Source organism: Syngnathus scovelli, chromosome 7 (assembly GCF_024217435.2).
Source record: "Syngnathus scovelli strain Florida chromosome 7, RoL_Ssco_1.2, whole genome shotgun sequence".
In the NCBI taxonomy this organism is placed as follows: Eukaryota; Metazoa; Chordata; class Actinopteri; order Syngnathiformes; family Syngnathidae; genus Syngnathus; species Syngnathus scovelli.
In genome coordinates this window covers 20,067,625-20,077,058 of record NC_090853.1, presented here as the reverse complement: position 1 = coordinate 20,077,058, position 9,434 = coordinate 20,067,625, and positions in this window count along the sequence as shown.

Genomic DNA, 9,434 nt, shown 5'->3' with positions numbered 1-9,434 from the left:
CCTTGGGTCCCGTGATGTTGTGGGTAGGCTCCAATGTGTTGGTATCGACCCACATGAGGGACAGCCCTTCCGTTGATAACCTGTAATCCATAGTACACGCCATCATCAGGGTATTATTGATCAGAGACAAGGTTACATTAGAGGTGACACCATCCTGAAGGCCGTGGCCACTGCGGCGTCCGACATAGCAAACACTAGCAACGTGTCCGTGGACGCTTCTCAGATGATCAACATTTCGCACGTTGGGGGGATGTACTCATCAAGGGCCTAACCATGCAACAGACGGTGACTGTGAATCTAAACACAGTCATGACCGCCCTAACCGACCAACAGACGCAGCAGAGGATTCTGAACGATGTGGCGCAGCAGGCGGCCGCCGTTGTCAGTGGCCTCAACTTCGGGCAGTACGCATCTGCTACCAACGCGGTTAAGCAGTTTGTAGATGTGTCGTCACGCATCCTCAACACCATGACCCAGACATGCAAGGGAGAAGTGAACAGTACACAGACCATATCTGTAAACAACGTGACTGGGAATGTGGTTATTGAAGACTCTGTGCTGAGTATTTTTGTCAATGCCCTGGTCACGTGCCTACAGGACGCCACAGCCACAAGCAGCAGTGTTCAGGACGTGGGCAACAAACTAGAGCAGCTGGCCACCGCCAAAGCCGAGGGATTCGACCTGTGGCAGCTGGCGGCCGCCTTGGCCGCCCTCCTAGTGGGTGTGCCCGTGGCCACGGGAGCCGTGCTGGGACGCTGCGGAGTGATCGGAATAGTCCTGTTGGTGGGAGGCCTGGGGCTAGTGGCCTATGCGTACAGGTTCATGTGCAGGCAGGCGAGCATAGCCGGGCCCGTGGCTTACCCTCATGCGGTAACGCCTGCTAACCTGGGCCAAGCGCAAAAGGTCACAGGTATCACCCTACCCGCCGCCGTGGCTATGCTCAACGAGGGCCAGATGGTGTACCACCAACGCTACACGGCCGACGTAAACGGTGAGCCCGTGCTCATGCCCAAGGCCGAAGCGTACATGATGCCCGCGGGCGGGCCTGCCGCTGTCAGGCCCATGATCCGTTACAAACTGAACTTGGCCACCGACGACAAGGAGGACCCTAAGGCGTCCCACACCACGAGCAGCATGAGGCCCGGTGACGCCTACCTGCACAGCACTAGCGGCACGTACTACGTGCTGGACGAGCAGGACTGGAACAGGCGGGGTAAAGTGCAGGACGTTGACCCCAACAAGCTCCGCGAGGCCACCAAGTTCGGATGGGGCCACGGTGCGGCTATGGCCGGCTACGACGTCTGGATCATGTTCTACCTTAATAGGTCCCGTCTTAACCACACTATCCGTGTCAAAGATGCAGACGGCAACTGGCAGAGTTTACCTGGCAGGCTCAACGTGGACACTGTGTACATACCCAGCAACCCCAACACTATCGTGGTCATGGGCAAGCCATGTGACGAGATGCCCACCCAAGCGACCATGGGTACGGGCGCGGCGGTGGCCGGGGTGGGACTGTTGTTTTTGCTCAGCGCCAGCTTCCAGAAAGACAAGGCAGGAAAAACGGAACCACCGTAATATAAAAATATAATGTCAGCAATCTCGGGCGCAAATGTGACCAGCGGTTTCATCGACATCGCCGCCTACGATGCCATGGAGACTCTGCTCTATGGCGGCGACAACGCCGTCACCTATTTTGCCCGGGAGACTGTGCGTTGCTCGTGGTACAGCAAACTACCTGTTACACTGTCCAAGCAAACCGGTATGGCCAACTTTGGCCAGGAGTTCAGCGTGACAGTGGCCCGCGGTGGGGACTACCTGCTCAACGTGTGGCTGCGCGTTAAGCTACCAGCCCTGACAGTTAGCAAGCAGAACAGCAGGATCCGCTGGACGGACAACCTGATGCACAACTTAGTGGAGGAGGTATCAGTCTCCTTCAATGACCTGGTTGCCCAGACACTGACCAGTGAATTTCTGGACTTTTGGAGCTCGTGCATGATGCCCAGGTCCAAGTCGTCTGGGTACCATAAGATGATTGGCATGAGGAGCGACCTGGTCGGAGGCATCCAAAATAATGCCATACTACCTGGTCATTATCTGAACCTACCCATCCCTCTGTTCTTCACCAGGGACACTGGGCTTGCGCTACCAACCGTGGCACTACCCTACAACGAGGTGCGCATCCACTTCAAGCTGAGGAAGTGGGAGGACCGCCTCATCGCCCAGGATAATAACACCATGGCCATCGGGCCCGTAGTAGCCGCCGACCTGAGCAACGTCACCCCATCCCTGTCCGAAGTGTCCGTAATGGGCACCTACGCCATTCTGACTAGCGAGGAGCGTGAGAGCGTGGCCCGGTCCAGCCGCACCATGCTCATCGAGCAGTGCCAGGTGGCCCCCCGAGTGCCGGTGAACCCCCAGGACAACTCCTTGGTCCACCTGGACCTGAGATTCAGCCACCCGGTCAAGACACTTTTATCACTATAATCGCAGACAACAGGGTAGTGCTACCAGCCCTGGCCACGAACCCCTTGTCCGAGGTGTCTCTCATCTACGAGAACGCCGCCAGGCTGTACCAAATGGGAGTGGACTACTTTACCTCGGTGAACCCCTACTACTTTGCACCCAGTATGCCCGAGATCGACGGCGTCATGGTCTACTGCTACACCCTTGATATGGGCAGCGTCAATCCCATGGGCTCCACTAACTACGGACGCCTGTCCAACGTCACTCTGGCCTGTAAAGTGTCGGACAACGCCCGCACCACAGCTGTGGGTAACGGACCCAACACCTCCGGCTACAGCGTTGCACAGAAGTTTGAGCTTGTAGTTATCGCAGTCAACCACAACATTATGAAGATTGCCGATGGCGCAGCAGGCTTCCCCATCCTGTAAATGGCCACAACACCGTAGCACGTACGTAAATAGGCACGGGGTCGTGTCCACATCATGGAACGTACACACATTCCATGGTGTGGACACGGCCCCGTGCCACCGGAAGATTTGAAATGCACCGCCCGGTGCGTGTATGTGCATCCCAGTCATCGCCATGGACTGTCCTGTGTGTCTCACCACTATGACTGTTGGGTTTACAACATTTATCTGAAATCAATCTCAGAGGCGGTAGGTCTTTTTGGCTTAGCGTTTTCTTCTGCGCAGAAGGGCGCACCCCAAACACACGCAGCAAGTGTGGCTGAGAATACGCGCTCTGCTCGAATTTAGCCGTGCCTTTTATTGAGAGAGAAACAAAGGGGGAAGTGTACATGGTCGAGTAGGTTTCCAGACAGGAAGAACATTCCATAGTTATATCCCATTACCACAGAACACAGGGGGTACTCTTATGGAGTGGGCAGTATGGACGTCTCATGACCATTAGCTCAACAAAGACGTAGTCTTTAGTGCCTCTGGGAATACATTGATGTGCCGTACTCATGACCTTTGTCCGCTTCAGCCGTCCCATGACAATCTCATGATCTGCACATGTCTAGCTAACTGTGGGGCTTATTGTATAGCGCGGCTAATGACTGCCATATGCCCCCAAGTCATTTTCACGAGGCCAGATTGGTCACATACTGCGGAGAATCTTGCACACAAAAGTAGTTACATAGAATCCAATGATAAAAAGTATATTATTTCCAACAATGACCCAGCCGTATGTGCTCAACTGCGGGCATAGCGTGTGCAAAGCCTGTGTGGCCATGCTGGACGACAAATGCTGCGTGTGCCGCTGTGCCATTACCAGCAAGTCAGTCAACTACTCCTTGCGGTCTCTGCTGGAGACAGGTTCCCCCGATGTTATGTGCTCCGTGCACACCATCCCCAATTACTATGTGTGTGCCACGTGCGATGGCCTGTCCATATGCATTATGTGCACTCTCACGCACCACTGGGATCATAACGTGACTCACTAAGAAACGATTGCAAGTGCAATGGCCTGTTAAAAAGAATGTCAGTTGTTATCCTAGATCTGGACCACACTCTGATAGAGAGTGTGGCCATCCCAGATCTCGGTGTCAAGAGAGTGTCCAGAGATGTTGATAATGTGCCCAGTCACGCAGCCTCGGCCGCACGTCTGGCACACGATATGAGTGGCATAAGATCCCAGGCTTTGTGGTGTGCGTTCGTCCACACACCCATACATTCATAGCATGGCTTTTTGCCAGCGGCTACCGCGTGGGTGTGTGGACCGCGGCATGTGGAGCCTACGCTCGAGACGTAGTCAAGGTGCTGGGACTCGACAGAATGCCCCTTTCCTATCTCATGTTTGACATCCACGACGAGACTGGGGGTAAGCCCCTGGTAGACCACTTTGGAGGGATGTCTCGTGTGGTCATAGTTGACGATAATGCCAATGTGAAGGAAACGCAACCTGACATGTGCGTCCACATCGCACCCTTTTACATTTCAGCCCGCAAGCAGGACACTGCGCTTTTAAAAGCTGTTACCGAGATCCAGGGCTCTGTCCAGAGTGGCCATGGTGTCATCGGGGTGGTTGTGCACCAGCTCCTCAAGATCATAGGGTGCATGCTTGCAACCCAGCTCTTCGGCGCATGCATCCAGGAGCAGAGAAAGCTGTCCTGTACACATAGACATCTTACCCATGGACAACTTGTCCTTGTCATCTGGTGCAGTCACATAACCGTAGGTATAGCCCAACAGTCTGTTAACCGTTTCTCTCAACAGATAGCAATAATAGGGATTATTGGCTGCAATCATGTAGACATATTCTTCAGTAAAGGGATTAGACGGGTTTGGCGTCAGACTCTTATAATGTAACCCCAGGCCGTCATCATATGCGTTTTTCATGCACATCAGAGCATCTGTTACATCTTTGTGGACAGTTTCACACCCGGTGATGCCAGACACTAGCACCCCATTGCAGACCACCAATATGGACAGTATTAACAACAACGGGGTCTTCATCGCTTTTAATATACTCCCGGTTAATACGCCATGAGCACCAAAGTACTACCACACCTTCATGGCTTTTGCTTTGGCGACACACCTGCGGTTGGCCAAGGTGGGATTGTGCCCACGGTAGCGTCGGATGGGCGCATCGCTATAGGTGGTGTGTACCACTTGCTGTGCATATCCGCCGAACGTGGATCAATTACCCTAGTTGTGCAACACATATTCCAGCTGGTTATTGTTGTCGGTTGTAATATTGTCACAATATTCATTGGTTATTGTATTGACTCAGTGTGTACTAGTATATATATATTTCACTCCTGTATGGCGTCTATTTGGCATAATGTAGGCACTGATAATAATGACACACACAACATCCTTTTTATTTAGAGGTACATTGTTTTCCACAGTCGACACATTCAGAACACTATCCAGAGTGTCATCGGGGTGGCTGTGGAATACCGATGTGTAGCTGAAAGGAATACTGGCGGTTTGTCTTGGCCAATGGGTGGCAACAATCATGTACGCAGTGTCATCCTTACCGGACGTACACTATTACACGCAGAGTTGTCACAACGGCCAGAAGGTCCACGACATGTGCTTGCACAGAGCATGGCATGCTGCGTCCTGCTTCTGCTTCTTGGACAGCGTCTTGGCCGGCACAAACGTGTGGCTGTTGTACTCGTGGCCGTTGTGCGGCAACAGCTGGAAAAATACATATGTGGCACCGGCCTGGGAGCATAGCTGCCATACGTCCGCGCGGCACGAGAGCTCAGCGGCCAGGCTGCCGATGTCCGCCTGCACGCCCTCGACCACGGACTGGGGCAGCGTCTCTGAGCGACCCGTCAACATCCGGTAGATAACCGCGGCGCAGTTGTAATACTTGACGTGATTCTGCATCTTGAGGACGGACAGTACCTGCTGTAACGTAACTGCATCATGCGCTATGCGGTATCGTTCGAGGTGGCCCTTTATGCCCGATAACACTGTGTTGGGGATGTGCACCGGGAACCTGCTGTCACCTATGCCCTGATACAGGTACACATAGCTGTGCAGCTGATCCACAAACCGGACTATGCGTCTTGCATCACCCGGTTGCTTTTGCTGCAGCTGCGGCTGAACATCCTGCCTACTGTACCACACCTCGTCATTAAAGAGAGCCACACGGAATTCCTCTTCATATGTCCATTTATTAGTTTCATAAACACAATGTACAATGCTTTTATACTTTTCGAGATGAGTAGTGTGCCCAGCGGTCGTGAACTCAATTATCACAGCGGCTGTCTCTAGGATAAACATGTACACCTGGGCGTCAGATACACGTTTGAGTTTTGATATGACGTAATTGTGACATGACAACAGCGAGGGACGCATTTTTTCTAATCCCACTGCGTTAGGGTCGGGGCCCGGTAGTCAGCCAGAAAGTCTGCCTCGTTGAGCGCGTGCTGCGCAGGGGTAAACAGGTCACTCAGGTTCACGCTGAGGTCAACAGACACCGCCTGGGCGGTGTCGCCATTTTCATAACAGTCCAGGGAGGCCATTCGCGGCTAGAAGATGCGCTCCTCCAGGTCGCGTTCCAACATGTCCATAACGGCACTGAACTCTGGGCAGGCACGCATCCTGATGTTACGGCGGGGGTTGAGGCGCACGTACGCCTGAAACTGCTCCGTGGTCCGCACAGTGCCCGTCTCAGTATCCATATAATCCAGCATGGTCTCCAACGTAAAGAAGTAACTGTCGTACACTTTGAGATCCAACGGCCGCTGGAACACGCGGCCGTTGGAGTCCAGTTTGAGAAACAACTCGTTAAAGTCTCTGATGGTGAACCGGCGCAAGTAATCCTTGACCGAGACACCCGCTGGCACATCATAGCCCAGCGCCGTTAGCAGGGCATGAGCCGTGTGTGCCTTTTGCCCGTCGGCCAGCCACTCGGTGTGGACACCGTAGTCCCGTTCAGTCCAGTTAAAGAAGTCCGCAACGGTGACGTCGATGTCCGGCTCCCGCAGGGGCGACAGCAAGGGCGGTAGCGGCGTCAGATCGTCGATCGATGGCGAGTGGGCGACGTCTATGAGCCCGTCGATCGGCAGCGAGTAGTTGGGAGAATGGCCCGGGGTCATGGGCACCGTGGATATAGGAGGGGACATTGGCACAGGGGATAATGGCGAGGACTCGAGAGACATTGGTCTGGGAGAGCCGCGTGGCGTCAGGGGTGGGGGCACGGGGGATGCGGGCACACAGTCCTGATTTTGCCCCACACTGCCGTGGGCCAGTAGCGCTCGCCAGTCTGCACCACAACGCTTATCGTAAGTGTACAGCACGTCGTTTATGTATTTCTTGTAGTGTTCGACATGCATGATGCAGGGCACCTGCACACCGTTCTGCGTGTATGGGGCGTAGTACCTATCAGAGAGCTTGAGCTTGGGTGTCACGGTTCTGTAATAGTCCAGCTGCTCGTGCTCATGGGCTCGTACACAGACAGGAGCTGTTCCTCTTGAGTCGTGGGGGGCCTGATCACATCGTGGACTGCGTCCAAGGCGTACTGCTTAACACAGGCACACACGGGCACATAGGGTGTGTATGTCTTCTGAATGTTATCCTCGTTAACACACTGCAGGGGCATATCCTCGATGCTGGTGTAAGCGATGACATTGTCAAAGCCGCCCGGCAAGATGTCCACTGGTAGATTCAGCGGTCTCACCAGGGCCCCGTACAACGGGCGCGCTGTCGTATTCTCGGGCTGCGGGTGGATCTCCTGGCCCAGCTCTGGGTACGGGATGGCGCAACTCACTACCGTGTTGTAAGGTCCCACTACGGGTGTGTTGTCACGTAGTGTAGAAAAGATGGGAGATGTGTTGATCATGGGCTGGGGCACTGGTCGTTCCCAAGGGGGAGTCGCGCAGTGTTCGTTGAAGCTATCGATGTTGCACCGGCTCCGCTGCTCGTCGCAAGAGTCGTATAGGGCGCGCCGCTCGGCGCTCTTTTGCTCGTACAGCACATCACGGGCAATCTCCTGGAGGGGCCGGGATCCACCATCATAGTTGTAGACGAGCGGCAGCTTGTAAACACGCGCCCGCATCTTAATGGTCACGGGGCTCTCGGAGGACATCAACCGTTCTATCTCATCCATGCTGGGCCAAAGCCACGCATCACCCAGGTGTTTAACGTACAAGTCTTTGAGCTTGTCGGCAGAACGATACTCCATGTTACAGTCCCGCAAGGAAATATGTGCGGCTGCGCGCATTCTCTTCAGGTCCTCCAGAGTCTCGGTGCCGTACAGGGGTTCCTCAAATGACCTCTGTGAGACGCGTAGCTCCTCGGCTACCTGTTCGAGCAGCTCGTCACGCAGTTGTGCGACGCTATGGCGCTGCCCCGTCCTGGGATCATTGACCGGCACACCGCCTTCCAAACAACGGTTCAGCAACTCGCACTCCGACATGATGGTGACCATATCGGTCCACTCCCGGAGGCTGCGTAGAGGAACAGGCGTGTGCGTGGGTTCGAACCGCACACGCTTCGCCAGAGGTGAAGCTTCGTTATCAAGGGGTCGCTTGGTAGACACCGGACTAGTAACGATGGAACATGACGGACCGGTGCCTATGGAGTAGGGACTGCTAGACGGGCTGTTATCGTAGTCCACCAATGGCCTAACGGGCCTCGTTGGACTTTCAGTCAGGGGCCGCTGCACCGGAGAGCCCGCAACGGGGCTGTTAGACCGGGGCCGTGTACTGTAGCTGTAGTCTCCCAGCGGACTGTCAGATGTCATCAGAGTCTCGGTCAGGGGCCTCGTCGGGCTTTGCCTGGCTCGCACCAGAGGGCTGTCTGGGCCGTCGGGTATCATCAGAGTCCTGGTCGGGGATCTCGACGGGCTTTGCCTGGCTCGCACCATAGGACCGTCTGGGCTGACGGGCGTCATTGGACCTTCGGTCAGTGGCCGTCGCACCGGGGAGCTGTCGTCCGTGTTGGGGCTTGCCATTAGAGGGCTGTCTTCATCCAGTGGCCCTCTCGAGCTGCCGTCCATGCTGGGGCTCGCCACCGGAGGGCTGTCGTCATTTAGTGGTCTTCTCGGACTTTCACACAGGGGCTGTTGCACCGGGGCGCTGTTGTCCGTGTTGGATCGTATTTGGATCTCCATCTCAGCGCTCTCCTCAATCGCCAAGAGACTTTCCTCCAAGGGCCGCTGAGGCGACGGGCTACGCTGTGTGGGACTATGTACAGCCCTCACCAACAGCTGACACAATCTGTTCTTGTTACGCTTCATGCCCGTGGTAGGCGACATGGGGGATATTTCCAATTCATCACACTTGTTGCGAATGTCCTCTATGGGGATCTTCATGCACTTTGTAACAGTTTCGGGTACCGTGATGGTGGGAGAACTGCCCGTTAGCTTCTTGCACAGCTCTGCGTGGGTGTACGGGCGCCCGGTATCTTCATTTCTCACATCGATGTTACGTTCTTTGCACATGGCGACCACTTGTCTCATAGACACTCACGCATACTTGGAATACTTTGGACGCTGCTGCTGCTGCT